The sequence below is a fragment of the Anomalospiza imberbis genome, chromosome 23, assembly GCF_031753505.1.
Source record: "Anomalospiza imberbis isolate Cuckoo-Finch-1a 21T00152 chromosome 23, ASM3175350v1, whole genome shotgun sequence".
Taxonomy (NCBI): Eukaryota; Metazoa; Chordata; class Aves; order Passeriformes; family Viduidae; genus Anomalospiza; species Anomalospiza imberbis.
This window is the reverse complement of record NC_089703.1, coordinates 8,119,689-8,136,591: the sequence shown is the minus strand read 5'-3', so window position 1 is coordinate 8,136,591 and position 16,903 is coordinate 8,119,689. Positions and strand designations below refer to the sequence as shown.

Below are 16,903 nucleotides of genomic sequence, written 5' to 3'. Positions count from 1 at the left end.
AGAACTTTGTGTGAAGCAGGTCAGGATCATTATTTTGATTTCAAAATGGTTGTTACTTTCACAGAGGCAGTTAAGAGGTGGGATGCTGTGCCTAAGGCCAGAGTCAAGCATTCAGCCTTGGAAGCTGCTGGGGGAGAAGCACAGAAAAAGGTGTTCCTTTTTGGGTGACTTTCATCATAGCAGAGGGGTTCCCACTGTTCTCACAGCCTTCTGGCTGACAAGTTCCACAACCAGCATCTCTGGGTTAGGAGATGGAGAGAGTGGTCTGATGTTGCTGTTGTGCTGTAAGTCCAGCTTCCCTTCCCCAAGAGGAATGCCCTTCTCTCTGCACGCAGGATTTTCTCTCGTCCCATTGAGAGTGGGCTCTGTGCCACTTTATACTTTGGAGGATCATTAGTAGAAATCATTAGCTCTAATACAACCTCCTCCATAAATCTCCCCTGCACCTGGATCATTTGTCCATGCCTAATTTCCATCTCCCTAATTTTATGATTTGTCCCTCATTTGATGAGGGTTCCTTCCATTAATTGTGTAGTAAGTGCTTCCAGATAAAGGGCTGACGAGTTGACCCCATCTTGGAAAGACATGGTTTGGGCTTTTTTCCTGAAGGATAGAGTCCCTCTGAAATATTCTTGCTCCCCTTTCAGAGGGCATCACTCCAAATCTTAAAGGCATCACAGCAGCTTCCCACAGGGAAAATGCTTCATTCAGACAAATCCTATTCATTGGAGGCACTGCAAGGCAGATGAAAGCAGCAAAGCTCAAGTCCAAGGTGTCCTCTGCCACAGTAAGTCTTGGAGGCATTATCTGTACCATTCAATTCAGACCAAGGAATAAACCTCTGCTTTTTCCCACTGGACCCCTCCTAATTATCATACTTTGGGTATGCTTTAAGTTTTGCTTTTCTCCAAAGCAGTTCTGTATCCTCCAACAAAAATCTCCTCTGATGAACCTTTTCATGCTGTCTTAGGCTGCACCAAAGATTCTTAGCAATCTGTGATAATTGACAGGGAGGGAATTGGTTGAGTCACTTGAAGAAGGGACTTTGCATCAGGCCCACAGAGCACTTTTTCCAGCTTTTCTGAAGATGTTCTGGGTGGTCTACAATAAAGCAGCTCTTTCTCCATGCCTCTGTTGCCATCTAAATAAAATGGTAATACTAGCAGTAGGGTGCCATGAGAGTTTAATTAATTAATTTGCAAATGTTGTGAGGATCTTCTGATGAAATTCACTGCATCAGCACAAAGTCATTTAATCTGTATTACATACTGAGATCCCAGTAGCAGGAGCATCCCAAATGCATGGGAAAACTAAAAAAAGAGGACCAGCCAAACTTTCTGAGCACTTTGACAAATGGTTTATGCCTCTGGAAAACAGGAACATTTTGCAAATTGAAGCATTTGTCCTTGAACTTATGACTGTGCAAGACTGTGAGACAGCTGAAATGGCTCACACTGGGACAGACACAACCCACTGGAGTGCTCTTAGAGCTGAGTTTGACACACTGGTTCTGTTCTGCAGTGTTGAGTGTGTTTCTCCCAGCCTCATCTCCCCCAGCCTTTCCTCGTACCTGTCCCATATTTGACATGGATGTTAGAATATTCACGGAGATATTCACAGCTTGATCCAAAACTCAGTCAGAGAGTACAACAGCTTCCTTGAAATAACCAAGGCTATAAATGGCAGGGGCAGCAGGGCTGTTGGATTCTCAGCACCTCTCTTGCTTTTTCCTTTAACTGTTGATTTAATTGTGAGGGTCTGTCTGTGACTTTCTTGCCCTGGAGCTCTTTTCTCTTGAGTCTCTGTCCACTGTAGGGATAGTACAAATTCAGAAGAAGGGCGTAGGAGAGGAGAGAGACGCAGCGCTAGAAGCAGCTTGCACATTTTACAGGTAACATTATCTTTTATTGGCATCCTAAAAAGAATGTCAGGCACTAGAGTGGAGGATGGTTTTTTTTTTTTAATTTCTGCTTCGCTGCTATTCCATTGCAAGATTTTTAACACATCTGTGATGCCAGAAGGGGCAGGCGGTGCTCAGTGACAGAACTGGCCATTCACAACATTTCTGGAGACCTTTTGTCACATCCTCTGGAACAAACTAAGAAGATCTCAATATACTTTCTCTTCTAAAACTGTAAATACTCTGAGACTGAACAAGGCACAGGCTTTTCCAGCTGAGTCTGTAGCCAAAAGGTGCTCTCTGCTAGTCAGCCAGAGCTACCAAGAGAGATCTTCCCATTGCTTTACAATCTGAAACAACTTCTGCAGTAGTTTACCAACACTGATATTTTTAGGGGTCATCCAGGCCAGGGAGTGTAACTGCTCTCCCTAGACGCCAGTAAACACATTTCTATTCATGTCTGGGTCAGCAGGGACATTTTCAGTGGCCAGGCATTGCTGGCTGACCCAAATTATTTCTTAGAGTCCAGGCAACTCTTCTCACTGACACATTTCATGTAAGAGTTGACATTGCTTCTCATTTTCACAGTGGCTCAGTTCTCTCTGGTGAAAGTTTACGGTAAGATAAGACTTTCTAGACCAGCATCATAAACTCTCGTACCAGTAGACTGGCCTTACAGTATGTCATCTCTTTCCTTCCAACCACCTGATTTTCCTTATGCCTCCCTTGCAGAGGGCAATAAAAATACAAAAATACTATCACTGCCTTTGCCAAACCCACTGAAGATTAGGTAAGTCTGTTCTCTAAGGACAGTTGTACTGTTGCCACAGAAAGCAGGGGTGAGAAAGTCTACCAGGTTTTGGATGGCTTGACTAGTTTCAATTGTGAAAAACAGTAGAGAAAACACTGCATTGTGACTTCCAGAAAAAAACACTGATGGTGGATACCATAGTCTCAGCTTTTCAGGACACCAAAGGCAGGTTAAAATCTGTTCAGCTGATGTTGAAAGTTGTAGGGAAGAATGTTTGTTTCAGCTGGTTCTGGCACAAAAAGGACACAATGGGTAGCCATATCCCAGCTTTGAGAATTTAAGTGAGTTGTTCAGAATCTCCTCCTTGGCTTTGGGACTTTTCATGGTCACAAGCTGGATGTGTGGTGTAGCTGATGGAGGATCCTACTCCCAGTGCATGGAAAGAGCATAAATGTGGCTGGTCACAAAGCCAGGAGTACCTGAGAGAACAGCCACACAATGTGCCCCAGTGTCAGATAATGGGCTTGACTGCAGTAGCAACACCCTGCAAAGTCCTGCTCTGGATAGAAATCTGTGCACAGTTCGCTAATCTCCTCAGACAGGTCTGCACGCTGTTCTGGAAGCATTGCTAGGATCTGCTGCTAATCCAGACTGCCTAGAAAGCTGGATCTGAAGGGAGGGGAAACTGCAAAAGTCAGGGTTTTGGTGGGGCTTTTTTTGGTTCTTTGGGAATTTTTGGGTTTTTTTGGTTTTGGTTTGTGGGGTGTTTTTTGTTTGTTTGCTTGTTCGTTTTTTGTGTTGTTTTTTTTTTTTTAATGCTTTGTGCGTGTGTGCACAAAAGAGAGTGCCATTGCAGTGCAGAAAAATGTGTACAAATGTGAATGGGAGCAAGTGTTTGTACATAAGAACATGGACAGGAGGTTTTGTGTGTGTGTGAGCATGTGTGTGTGTGTGAGTGTGTGTGTCTGTGTGTGCAAGAGAGGACATACACGTCTACAAGCTTCTGTTTATTTGGGAGTATATACATGTGGGAATGTGTACATGTATGTAATTTTGTGCTTGTGTGGGAGAGAGGAAGGGAAAATATGGAAAAGTCATTTGAACCTGTTTGAAGGTCGGGTCTCCCCAAGGTTATCTGCTTTTTTCCCTTGAATCTGTAAAGTAATGGTATTCACACTCACTACTTGAGAAGTGTTTCTTTTTATAGCTCTTCCAGATGACAAATAATGCCTGTTTTTGAAGTCCTTTTTAAGTCATTGTTCCCTGGATGCAGATACCATGTTTGGGTGCAGTAGGGGAACAGAGCACAGAGCTATTTCCCCTTTCTGTCTGCAGGGAGCTTTACTGGGACTAGTGAAATTCCAGTCAGGATCATCCAAGGGGCTGCAAACTCACAGCATATGAGCTAATAGGACACCCTCTCCTTCAGGCCCCATGATGCAGTGAGACAGAAGCAGACATCCACCACAGTGCACTGCAAGCTGTGATGGTCTGGGCTATGGAAGCTGGAAAATCCAGCCGAAATCAGTGGTAGATTTCCTGAAGGAAACATCCCCAGACTGACCGGTTGAGAAGAAACTGAACTCAGACTAGTAAGTGGACAGGTGTCTGCATCAGAGCTGCCCCTTGTTGGGGGCTGGGGTTGATTAAATGTTGTCCATCTTGAAATATTTTGGGCACTGTTGCCCTCTGTGGGCAGCGTGGATGTGTGGGCAGCACACACAGCTTTCCCCACTTGCCAGAGAGGGGCAACTAGCCTGATTCCCACCGGGTTTCCCAGCAGACCGACACAGTGCTGCAGGCACGGTGACACCGTTCTCTCACCACAGGGTCAGCCTATGCTCTACTAAAACTAGCATCCTTTTCCTTGCCTTTCCTAAGTGTTTTGGTTATTGTCTCTGGTAGCAGCAACAGCTGTCCTGTGAAGTTGTTCAGTGCTGTATGAGCACAGGAGTATAGCAGCAAACAGTATTTAGCGCTGCTTTGCTCCGGGATAGACAAGTTGTGCATTCCACGGAGCACTCCTGCTCCTCACTGCTTCTGGAAGAGGTTTTGTGTGTGCTCATCACCAACGGGCAGTGAGCTGGCCCCTGCCTCGGGAATCTGGCCACTGATTTCCTTTCCTCCCTGGACATAGGATAGCTGAGCTTTTTCTGCTGCTCAGATCCCAAGGTGTGCTGGAAGCTCAGTGTGCCTAGTGGCTATGGCAGGAATTTTCTGGAATAAAAACAGAATTAATGTCTCAGGATTTGGGCCAAAGAGAATTGCAGATACCTATGAAGATGTTCAGTTCCATATTAGAAAAAGCTCAGGGGAAATGGTTTTTTGGGAAAAATAGTGAGCACATTGGAAATACAGAGAACAGAAAGGGGACAGGAAGATTCAGGAAGTAATCCAGGAGAGGACAGGGAGAAAGCTTGGTTGAATGGATAAATGGGCTGTGAGCAGGAAACGATATCTGACTTAATGTCTTAGTCAGACAGAAAAATTAGATGGTGTAAACTGATCCTTCCTGCAAGGGGTGCTGAACTTTTTTGGTGCCTTTAGAAGGCCATGTTTACAGTAACTCCATCTCGTGACCATGCTATAAAGGCAGACTCTTTGGGCAGGGAGGAAGGAGCATTTCATGAACACACACCCCCCCACACACACCTGCCTCCATGGGCAACCTGGCCTTGTACTTACTGGGCTTTTTTTTTTTTTTTATTATAAGATTGTACTTTGCTTTTTAACATAGAAATACAAAATATGCATGCATATGGCTTATCAAAGGTGATAACATTCACAGGTAAGGGAACATAAGTCCACTTTATAGCAATAAATTATCCTCCCCACCCTTCTGGACTGATTAGCAGCTGTGTCTCACCAAAGCTTTCTAGAGTTTTCCTTTTAATTTTTTACCTGAATTGTTTTCTCCATTTTAGCTACACTCATAGGGATATTTTTATGGAAATGCCTACAAGGATTCCTGACTGTTGTTCCCACTAAGCCCCTAAAATTACAAAGTCAATTTTGAGTCAGTTTGATTTTTTTATCAGAGAGTGTAATTTTAATAACAAGAGGCAACGTTTGCACTAGATTTCCATTCATCTACAGGAAGTTACCCCAGTTTGCTCTTAGGGAGTCTGAGGTTTAACATTTAGGGCTCTTCAACTAAAGTTAGGATATTAACATATGGCTATAAGTCTGCTGGTCACAGTTTGATATGCACTATTATATAACCTGTTTTAAAATATAAACCATTGAAACCAATAAACTACTTCAGTCCACGGAAAAGCGGTGTGTCTCCAATAGCACCAAACCAAATTTATTGGTACAGGGGTATGATTCAAGTCAAACCTTAGTTTAATAGGTAACCAGTAAAGTTGCTACAACAATTATCAGTGCAGTTCCAGAGTAAAATTTGCCTGGCTGAACCATGCTGGTATTTATGTTGGTTCAGACAAATGTATTTTACTTTGCCATTTCAAATGCTCAGGAATATGGTCAAGTCCTGTGTCTCAGCTGGGGAGAGGGGAACAATGAGCTGTAATAATTCAGCCACTTGAGATAATCTGCACATACCCTTAGTGTACTGGCAAGCTCCAAACCTTTTCTACCCATTTTCATGACGTTATTATCTACTTTTTCAAGTACATGAATCAATTGAGGACACTCAGATTACTTCATAATGGTCCCAGAGAGAAACAGTTTAATAACAGAGGATAGGTGTAGTTTGCATAGAACCAAAAATCCATAGTTTTGTCCTAAATACAGTGAAGGGATTATCTGGGTTTGTGAATCATGATTCAGATCTTAAGAATGTGAGATACACCCCCGAAAGTAGATGGTTCAACAGTTACTCAAAACTCTTTGATACCACTTGGGACCTTTCCAGTACTTCTGGTTAAGCAAGTGCTTAGCTACTCCTCTGCTCTGTGGCTGCCATGTGCAGTAGAGCCAAGGGACATATAAAGACGTGAGACACTTCCCACTTTAAATACCCTGCTGACTTTGGCAATAGAAATGGCCCAGTCTTTTTACATCCAAAGTCTTTTTACATCCCTGATTCCTTTACTCAAGTTTTGTATGCATTCAACTTTAGCACCTTCCCTGATATCTGAATTGGAGCAAGGACTTTGTGACTGGGCCCGGGACCATTCCTGAGTTGTTTATAGTAATGGCTCCAGCATGCAGAAGGAGCTAGACTGAGCTGGGGTTACTGAGGACCTGCTTTCAGCTTCTCCCAGGACTGAGTGTATTGCATGGAGACCGCATGCAGGCAGGTCCTTGGGCGTGCTGGGTGTGTCTGCTGCTTGGAACAAGCTCTGCACTCACACACAGCGGTGCAGTGACCTTTGTATTTCCATAGGTGTCTCAGGTACAGCATGTCTGTGACGTTGGAGCAGGAAGGAGAGCTACCTGGAACCAGACCAAAGCAGAGACAAGCAAAGTCAGCCCAGATATAGTATCCTGAGAGTGCACTGAGGTGGCTGCTCTCTGCATGGCATTCCCAGGTGGAGCTAGGATGTGGAGTTGGGTGGGGTTTCCCCCCAAACTCACAATGGACCTGTAGCTCCACATACCAGGCAGCCTGGGATCCCTTACTATTCTCTCTGCTTCCTTATTTCCTGCTGCCCTCAGATGTGTCTTTCACAAGGAAATTGAATTTTTAATGCCAATAGAGCCAGATTACACTGTCAGATCTGGGTGGCAGAAATGTGTGGCAAAGTCAGAAGTCTGGATCTGGGAACTGAGAGTGGGAGGGTGGGACATGACCTTTTATGAAGGATCATTTTATGAAGGTGAGGAGGTTCTGCTGATATTGGTAGAATACTAGAGGACAAATGTTCCTTCCCTTTGATCTAGAGCCTGCTTCACCCTGTAGGATTTTCACAAGAGGATTTATCAGCCTGTATGTTTGTTAAGTTGAAGCCAAAAAGGGAAAATAGTCCCTTCAGTCTTTGCTAGGGGAAATTGCTCTGTGTGAAAACCCAGAGCACAATGAGAAATAAATAAATTGAAACCCAGAGCTGAGAAATAAACAATCCCAGTGGGAATAGTGTGATCACAGGAAAATAAGAACAATAAATTGCCCTTCTCTGAGGTTTCAGGGCTCTTAAAAAACATCAAATAAGTCTCATAGCTCCTTCCGAATATAGCGGCAGTGATCTTCTCCCCCCTGCCCCTTCCTCCAATTTTACAGATTAGGATGTCGAGGTACAGTTGACAAAACTGACAAAACAGTTGAAGTGGCAGTTGCAGTGTTTAGTACATATGTACACCTCGCAGTTTTAGAGATACCTGAGTAGCTTGATATCAGAAGAGTATGGCTGTATTAGTACAGTGATCTGTCTGGTATAGTTTTCCACTGCTTGCTATACTTACTCAGCAGTAGCTTAGGTATCTTTAACCAGCATTGTACTGTGCAGTGTCGTCATACTCTGTAATCCAATTCATTTATTCCTAGGACCAGTGTGATTTTCTCTCTGACCTCTTTAATACCATGGACTGAAGAATTGCCCCAGCCTCTGTTCTAGTCTATGCAAAGCAATCCAGATGGGAACTGGCCGTATTTTCATCTCTTCAAGTTCTAGATTCACTTTTCTTGAGAAAACGTTCCAGGCTTATTCTCTAATCCAGCTTCAGAGTAATGGCTCTTGGCTTTGCTATGCTACGTAACCCTAAGCGTGGCCTGTTTTTCATAAGAGTTCAGAATATGAGAAAAATTTTCTGAAGAAGAGAGAGAGGCTATCAGCTAAAGGGAGAGGGAAGACAGGTCCTCCTGTCCCTGAGTCTCTGAGGGTTCACTGTGACTGCAGAGAAATGGGCTGGGAGGTGCATGAACCAGGCAGCAAGGAGAGCACACCTTAAATGCAGCATTGCCAAAAAGCGTGTCTGGTCTGGACTTCACATGTGCATAAAGGGCACTGGCCTTAACCAGGTTACAAACAACCTTTCTCTTTCTGAAGTGCAGGTTTTACTGTTGAGACAAGTGTGTGCCGTGCTTGCAGGAGGTGGCTGTGAGCTCCTCAGAGGGCAATGGTTTGTAAGCAAACTAGCCATAAATACATCAGCCAGTGGATTAGTAAGTGGTGTGGGTGGGTGTAGGACATGTGCATACATATACATACAGACATGCATACACATGCATTTCTGTCTCTGCCAAGCTTATGCTAAGTGGTATCACTGAAACAAACTGCCAGATGAGTTAGGATCTTTGGGTGAAAGTGTGTATGTTTGAAAATATGGCAATAACAACATTTCCTTTGAACAGACCACTGTGTAAAGTTACCAATGCATTGCAGAGGCTCACCAAAGAGCGGCTTCGATCAATCTGTGTGCTGAATCTGGTGAAACAAGTCTGCAAATAGAATTTGTTGGTGAACTGATGGTAATTACGTTGCAGCTGAAGGCAGCTTGCAGACTTGAGGCTCAACTCAAAACTCTGAAGCAGATTTATTTATCATTAGTGCTGCAAAGCCCCCTTCACTTTGAGTTGGTTTCACACTGCTCTAAGAAGAGGGGAAGACGTAAATTTGGAAACAGAGGGATAAAGTGTATTGCCTAAAAATCAGCATTTTAGGCTCCCTCGTTACTTGCGAACAGTGGCTTTCATTTTTGAATACAGATTATAGAGAAATGCTGTTCTAATAGGAAAAAAAAAAATCACAGATTTCAAAGGGAGAGGAAGACCCTGGGTGTACTACAGAAGAGTAGCATGCAAAGATGTGATGCAGAGATACAATACTTAAAGAAAAAAGTAGTGAGTGTCTATGGGCTTGATCCAAATGCCTACTCAAACTGATTAGAGTCCTTCCCCAGACTTCAATGGGATCAGGCCCCTGATATTTCATAAACACAGATATATATTTAAAATTATTTAAGAAAGTTAAGATGATAGAGAGATTGTCAACTTTCAACAGTGGTGGTTAGATAGTGTAACACCCTCCTCCTAAGAGATGCTAGATCAAGATGATCAGGGAATTATGTGCATAAAATAAATCCTCAGGCTTCAAGATAAGAACACACTGCAGTTTCTTGCCATATGGTTCAGACTAAAATTTCTTGCTAGCCCAGCTCAGATTCTCTTCCTTCTCCTTCCTGATATGTTCCAGCTGAGCTCAGCTATTCCTGGGCTGGTTCTAAGCATATTAAGAAAAATCTATGTCAGTGCCTACTGTATTTTATTTTCTGTAATCTGACCTACGCAGGCAACCAAACCCTTGTGCTGCTTGCTGTTACACTCTGCTGGTGTCCCAGTGTCCCCGTCAGCACCTTGGGCCTGCCCATGTGCAGCCAGGAGCAGAAGAGGGACATCACTCTGCTCTCTGGGGGGATTTCAGCAAAAGATGAGCCTCAACATAACTGTGCACACACTGGAGTCAGTCAGAGCTTTGTTGTATAGGAGATTTAATATTGACTTCAGCAGAACACTGGAAAAATCTCACAGGAAATAGCTGATTAGAGAAAAGTAGTAGTTTAGGTCAAAGTGAAGAGAAATCTTCTCATTCCATTGGGATAGATGATTTTGATCAATTTTTTGCAGAGACCAGCGTGGAGTGTCTCTATTTTACATGAATGAGGGAGAACGAAGTGAGGGCGCGGGTGCGGGAAGGGAAAGAGAAAGCAGTTAATTTGACTGAATAAAGATAAAAGAATGCAAGCACCACCGAGTTTGCTGTTTATCTGGACATTGTGTAATGTTGCAGAATCAGATGTGGCTCTCTGGCTTTTGCACAGAAATGCCCAGGGAGAAATCCAGACTTACTGCTATGAATAATGAGGTTTTTAGAGGGGACTTCCTGATGTCTTCTCCTCCCCACGAGGTATCCACTTTGCAAGCAAATTTGTGGCACTCTGGGCTTCCTAAATATTTTCCTTTGATCTGAGGAATTAATTTTTGTCTCCACCCCACTGCAGGGCAAAAAAAGGGCATGGAAATGCCCAGGTGCCTTAGCACAGAGACTGTCCTTTCAGGGGAGAGTATGGGTCTGTGGCAGAGGTGAGAGCCCAGACAGTCCAAATTCCTCCAAAGTTAACTTAATCCTTTTTGGTTGGGATGGAGGTCTGTCATTTAGAAACAAAGGAGGGAGGAGAAAGCTCCAGAGGTTATAAGGAAGAGCAAAGCCCTGGGATTGCAGAAGGTCTGTGAGGTCCTACCAGGTCTGAATTGATTAGTATTCAGTATTTATAATATCTCCATAATGGTAAAACAAAAGAAAACAAGCCCAGAGAATGCATTTTTAATCATCAATCACTGCTCTTTGTTTGTCATGAATGAGCAGCGAGGGGAAATAGTCTCCCATAATCACCTCCCTTCACATCTCCTGCCACACAGGCCTCGCTGGGTGTGCTAAAAGGGAAATAAATAAACAAGCAGCAGATCTCAAAATAAATCCCAGAAACATGGGTGCTACGTGGGTTATCAGACCCACACACAGGGGTCTTGTTGAGGATACAAAGTGAGGGAAGGACATTTACAAAGCATAAAAACAAAGACAAAGCATGCTACGACGTTAAATGCAAGGAAAAAAAGGAGGACTGGAGTTACAGAGGGGCAGCAGGTGAAGGAGGAAGCTTTTCAGAGAATGATCAGTGGTGGAATAGTGAGCAAAAGCATGTCAGAATAGGGTCTTCTCATGGGAAAAATGATATTAGGGTGGAAAGCTTGGAAATAATCAAATCTAAAAGAATTTCAGCCTTTTCAGTATCTGAGGATCATATAATTTTAGGCTTTCCACATGGAAAATTATTTTTCTCAAGAATAACATTTGTGCTAGGAAAAAAATATTGAAAAGCCCATTGTTTCTATTAGGAGCCCCCAAATCCATGTCTTATCAGGGACAGCACTATGCTGAACTTCTCCAATGGGATCCCTGCTTTGATCTTGCAGCAGTTCTCACAGGGCCTTTATTGTAGTCCCAAACGCCTCTCGGGAGGAAGGAAAACATTATAATTCTCCCTTAATAAGTGAGATAACAGGCTTCTGGGAGGGTAAGGCCCAAATTTTCTAAAGCATGGCTGGTGACTGACTCCACACCCACTTGGTGCATTTCGATGAGTGCTCCCAGCGTGACAGGAGACTGGAGCCATCAGATCAGCCTGTGAGGAACAGACACGCTATATCTGAATCCTATTGAAAAATAATAAAAAGGTAATGACTTTGTCATTACTGGACATGGGTTTGTCTGTTGGCGAGGGGGGAGGAAGGGGAGGTTTTCTGCATTCAGGCTATAAATAATGTTTCCCATTATCCTGTGCAGTTCTCCTGCATTCCTTACGCAGCCCTTGGTTTGCCTCCATCTCACTGGGCCAGTGCAAAACTCCCACACCATCCTGCCAGGCTGGCACGCCCTGGAGAAAAGGGAGAGGGCTAAGGAGTCCTTGTGTCTGTGTCCCAGGGCCAGTGTGACCCGTGGAGACACTGAGCAAGACAGAGATAATCGTCACCTCCTCTTGCCCGGACATAGGTGCGGGTGACCAAATGGAAGGGGCTCAGTTTCAGAAAAGTCCATCAATAAATGTTCCCTGATGGAAGTGCTCTGTAATACCCGGGAGAGGGAGTGTGGAAGGGTCACTGTCTTGTCATTAACTCAGCTCCAGGCACTAACAGCATCATCTTAAGCAATTGAGACTCAGTTGCAAATCCTGACTTTTAAGAATTTTAAACCATTTATTAAAAGGCCAAACTAAATTGCACTAGCTCTGTCTTTAACCGAATTCAGGGCCAATATTTGCACTGTTTAGGTGGAGACACTCAAAATTGCAGCATCTCAGTTCAGCAGGTGAGGTTTGCTGGTAAAATGCTGAAGGGAGGGACCTCAAGAGCTGCTGTGACTTGGGACCTATCAGGAAAATTGCAGCATTTCAACTAAAGGTGTGTTTTTAAGTCAATAGCCCAAAATGTAGATGCCTACAAGGATATTTTTAAAACTGCCTTTATATAACTAGCTTGATGTAATTAAGAACTGATTTAAGCTCAAACAAAATAACTCCATCTTGTACCCAAATTGAAGTCCCCACACTGAGAATTGCATCTGCTGAACTAAATTAGTCAGAAAATCAGGGCAACTTTATGCTGTAAACAGATGTAGAGCTGTGGAGGAAATTCCAGTTCTGTGTCCAGCTCTGCCACTGATTCACTGTGTCCCTAGGCAAGACTCCTAGGTTTTCCATCCATAAGGTGTAATAAAATCCATGTAGGTGCCAGGTGATGTAGTGCCTAATTAATTAGTAAATTAATATAATGAACTTGAAGGTCTGTATCAGCACAAATGAATTGTTAATATAAATTTTTATTATTTATTGCTATTTAGTTGATTATTTTCTAACACAGACAGACAATTACAAACATACGTCACACTTGAATTCCAGTTTTATTATTGTTGTTGATTATTTATTATTGTTTCCTCCTGTATTTATTTGTTACCTCTAGTAGTCTCTCTTAGGACTAAGCCCCAAACCCACGGATGTTACCGAGACACATGGAATAGTGAAATCACTGGGAAATTTTGGGGCAGAACTGGGGTTAAATGCATGATCTTTCTTGTTAAGTGTCAAGTCTTTTGCTTGAACCTTTGTATATATATTTGAGGCAAATAAAACAGATAAGGACAGATTCTGAGCAGGTTAAATTCTTGTACACACTCATTTATACCAACCAAAAGTCAGTATCAGTCTGTAGGCCTTTAATTAGGTCCACAAGGTTTCAATATTTACATAACATACTTGCATACTGATATTAATCATATGTATTTCTAAGCAAAGACATTTCAAAATGCAGAGCCTGATCCTCTTCAATATAAATAATTCTCGGCCCAGTACTGCCAGTGTGAAGCAATGCCTCCTCTGCACAGAGTATTTGGATCAGGGTAGGATGGGGCTCTAACCAATTTCTTCTTCTGAAATGGGCACATGCAAAGAAATAGTTGCCTGTGACAAAAGGCACTTGCAAAAATGACCACGATACTCCTTGATTACTTGTGCCACTCCAATGATAAAATATGGAAGTGGATTATGTTGCACTTGCAACTAAAAAAATGCCTCCTCCTCCTTTGCAATTACTTTTAATTTTCCATTATGAAACTAAGTAAATACACAGACTTTTTATGGTGCATATCTGAGCGATTTCTTCATTCTTCCAGTGAGTTGTGAAGCAGGATAAGAGGTCCTGGACAGCATCCTCCTCTGTGCTGGGTTTGGAAAATGTCACTCCTGACACCTTATGGCTCTTGAGTAGTCCACATGGGATAGGTGACTGGGTCAGTCCAGTTTAGTAGTTTGGTCAGTCTAGACCTCATCCAGCTCCTCATTCACCAGAGATTAAATACCTCTTTGAGGAATTAATGTGGCATGTAGGCCTATGGAAAGCATGTCACCTGCTCCGAGTGGGTGGGAACAAGGCATCTCAGCCTGAGTATTGCCATGAGCCTCAGAGCTATAGGAACTACCTTTGCATTCCTTCCTCTTCCCTTCTACTGAAAGCAGGGTGACCTGAGGACAAAGTTAGAACCCTCATCATGTATTTCTCTGCTTATGGCATTTTAATCCTTGCCCTTCTCATGTTGTTTTAGCATCATTTTTTCTTGTATGAGTAATTTTTTAAGGGTATGTAGTTTTCTCAGGCTGCACTTGCACAGCATAGCCAGATGGAGTGTTCTGGGGTATGTGCTGGGTGTGAATAAAACACATTAACCTCTACTTTGCAGTAAAGACGCAGCCTGTATGCTTGACCCACAGCTGTCCTGTCATCAGTCTAAATGTTGAGATCACTTCTGTGCTGAATGACTTGTATTGCCTCCTCATGCTCACACCTCACTGCTGCCCAGCAGCTCACAAGGGGATTTGACAAGACACCATGTCCTGCATGTCTACACAGCTGCACCCACCCCACTCCACAACGGGAATGAGGGCTCTGAGCAAGAGCAAAGCAACTTCTATGAAGTTAGGCTTAAGAGACAAATTTCTGGGTTTAACCAAGAGTTGTGGACAGCAGACAACCTTACAATGAGTTTGGATGCTATCATTGCTAATTGCTGAATGATAAATAGCAAAAATGTGTCCTGCAACTTCAGTCCATGGAAATTAATTTGAAATATGTAGCTCAAGAGAACCAATATCTTATGGGCACTAAGCTTGCAGTGTGCAGGATGTCCTCTCCCCAAGGGCAGCAGCTAATGGCATCACTACATGCTATGGTAGCTAAAGAAAGGCTGGGAATAGATGAAACCTCTTTGGAGATGGAGGATCATGTGGAACCCGAGCTGCCAATGATCTTGTGCAACTGAACTGTTTATTAAATGTTCAGGCAAGTAGGAACTACTGAAGATGGGAACCATAACTGTGTAAGGACTCACAGGTTTAGTAAATGCCAGCAAAGAAAACCATAAGAGGAAAGGAAATGAAAGTAATGTCCAAGATTCCTTTTGGATTTTTTTTCCACTGTCGTGTTGTATGCTTGAAACAGAAAAGAGCAAAACTGAGAGACGTTTTCCTTAGAGGTCTTTGGTTAAGGATCTTCAATCCCGACAAGAGACATGATCTGATTCAAGCTGAATCCTGAGCAGTGGGCAAGGAACCCCATGGGCAAGAACAAAACACGAAGCATTCTAGCTCACCAGATACATCTCAGTCCAGCTTCTGTTTGAGGTTTATTGTTGAATTCTCAAGTACTGTTAAACCATATCATGGTCTTGCTGAGAAAGTAAATCGCCTTTTAGAAGAAATCTGAATGATATCGGGTATGTTCAAAATTAGCAAAAGGTTTTTGAGATCGCCCTGCTGATGGCCATATTGCTCCACTGATGGGCACATTGCTCCTTTCTTGGTCTGTGTTTCAGACCCACTTTTCTGACAGATGCAGATGCCAGCACTTTTGGTTTGGGGGCAGTATTGACACAAGAACACAAAGGACTTGTGAGGGTGGTGCCTTATTGCAACACTAAATTAGCTGGAGAGAGATTACTGCACCACTTAAAAGGAACTCCTGCAATGGTTAAATCTATAGAACATTTTCATCCACTGTTCAACGCGGAAGTAAAATTGCTTTGGGTTGATGACAGGAAGATGCTGCATAAATAGTTAAGTATGCATCATTTGCAATTTGCTAAATTATATTCTTTCTATCTAGAACGGGCTGTGTAAGGTGTCATTACCTCCTGTTCCATCTGGCTGAGGAGCTGCGCACTCTGGGGCTCGTACAGTGAACATCAGAGGGCTGAATGGGCTTTGAGTGAGCTGTGGTCTGGAAGGAGACTCAAAGCTGTCAGAGGCACAGCTCACGTGGTGTCTGAGCCTCCCACCACATGCAGGGGAGCACAGGCAGAAGAGGATCTGTGGTGATAAACAGGACCACCTCAAAACACTTGCCCAAGTGCTCCTCCTAACTAGGCCAGCTCCACAGCACTTCAAAATTAGAAAACTTACAAAAAGCAGGAAGACCATTCAGTCTGTGTTCAACACCCTAGATGAGAGAAATGCAAAAATGTGAACAAGAGAAAATAGTAAGTAAACGCAATTAAAAGTAACGATGCAGTTTTAATTAAAGGGCCCTATTCTCCCAACCCTTCATTCTTCAGGGATGCCTCATAAGCAAGAATTCATAGCTTGGGACCTGCTCTCTTTTACTTTTGTAAGAAGAAATTGGGACATTTACTTTCAGAAGCACATGGGTTTTAACCTGGCAGCGTCTCTCCAGCATACCAAACTCAAGAAGTTTGCTGGTTATATTTTCAGCAATTTATAAATACTTGCCACAATTATTATAACAGTTTCACACGGTCCTGTTTACTTTAATAATCCCACTTTCACGTTTTTTTTTTTTCTTGCTTTCTTACTGTGAAGAGGTAAAAGTAAATAACTACAGAAAGACAAATCCCAAACAATATGCAAATATACAAAAACTCAGATTTTGCAAAGACACTGGCACTATAAACATTATTGCCACAAAATATGTCTCTGCACTATAAGTTTGGCCTGGTTAGTAGAAGTCTAGTCTTTACAGGGACCTAAATATTTAACTCAATTGATGCATATTGCTAAACTTGACTGCTCAAAATTCATGAGTCAGACTCCACTCCTCCCTGAACTGCCAAATCACAGGAATTTCACAAAAGCCATTAAAAATGTATTTCTTTGGAAGTTTCCTATTTGTTCTCTGGCTTCTGAGGCTTTTGACAGCACTAGGCTACATTTCCAAGTGTCCTTGTGTAAAGGCAAGTGCTAGAAACAAGTCATTCCAGGAGCTGGGGATCAAAAGAGAACACCAAATA

The 16,903-nt window shown here is 42.9% G+C and overlaps 1 protein-coding gene and 1 long non-coding RNA gene across 24 annotated transcripts in view; one reads left to right on the top strand and one right to left on the bottom strand.

The window, feature by feature from the left end:
* CASZ1 (castor zinc finger 1) overlaps nt 1–16,903 on the top strand; it is a 273,107-nt gene that overhangs the window by 61,093 nt on the left and 195,111 nt on the right. For 3 of the 23 annotated variants that reach the window (XM_068171693.1, XM_068171680.1, XM_068171670.1), the window contains exons 1-2: nt 8,434–11,787; nt 12,416–12,510. The exons of 13 other annotated variants lie outside the window; for them this stretch is intronic. The gene's annotated coding sequence lies outside the window, so the exon portion shown is untranslated. Of the gene's footprint in view, nt 1–8,433; nt 11,788–12,415; nt 12,511–15,762; nt 16,136–16,903 lie in introns of those variants that run through there. 7 more of the 23 variants (XM_068171684.1, XM_068171677.1, XM_068171671.1 and 4 more) reach the window with 4 other exon arrangements.
* LOC137461891 (uncharacterized) lies at nt 5,938–6,998 on the bottom strand. The gene is made up of 2 exons (XR_010993524.1): nt 6,861–6,998; nt 5,938–6,155 (listed from the first exon to the last, which is right to left on the bottom strand). It is a non-coding gene; the product is annotated as an uncharacterized lncRNA (long non-coding RNA).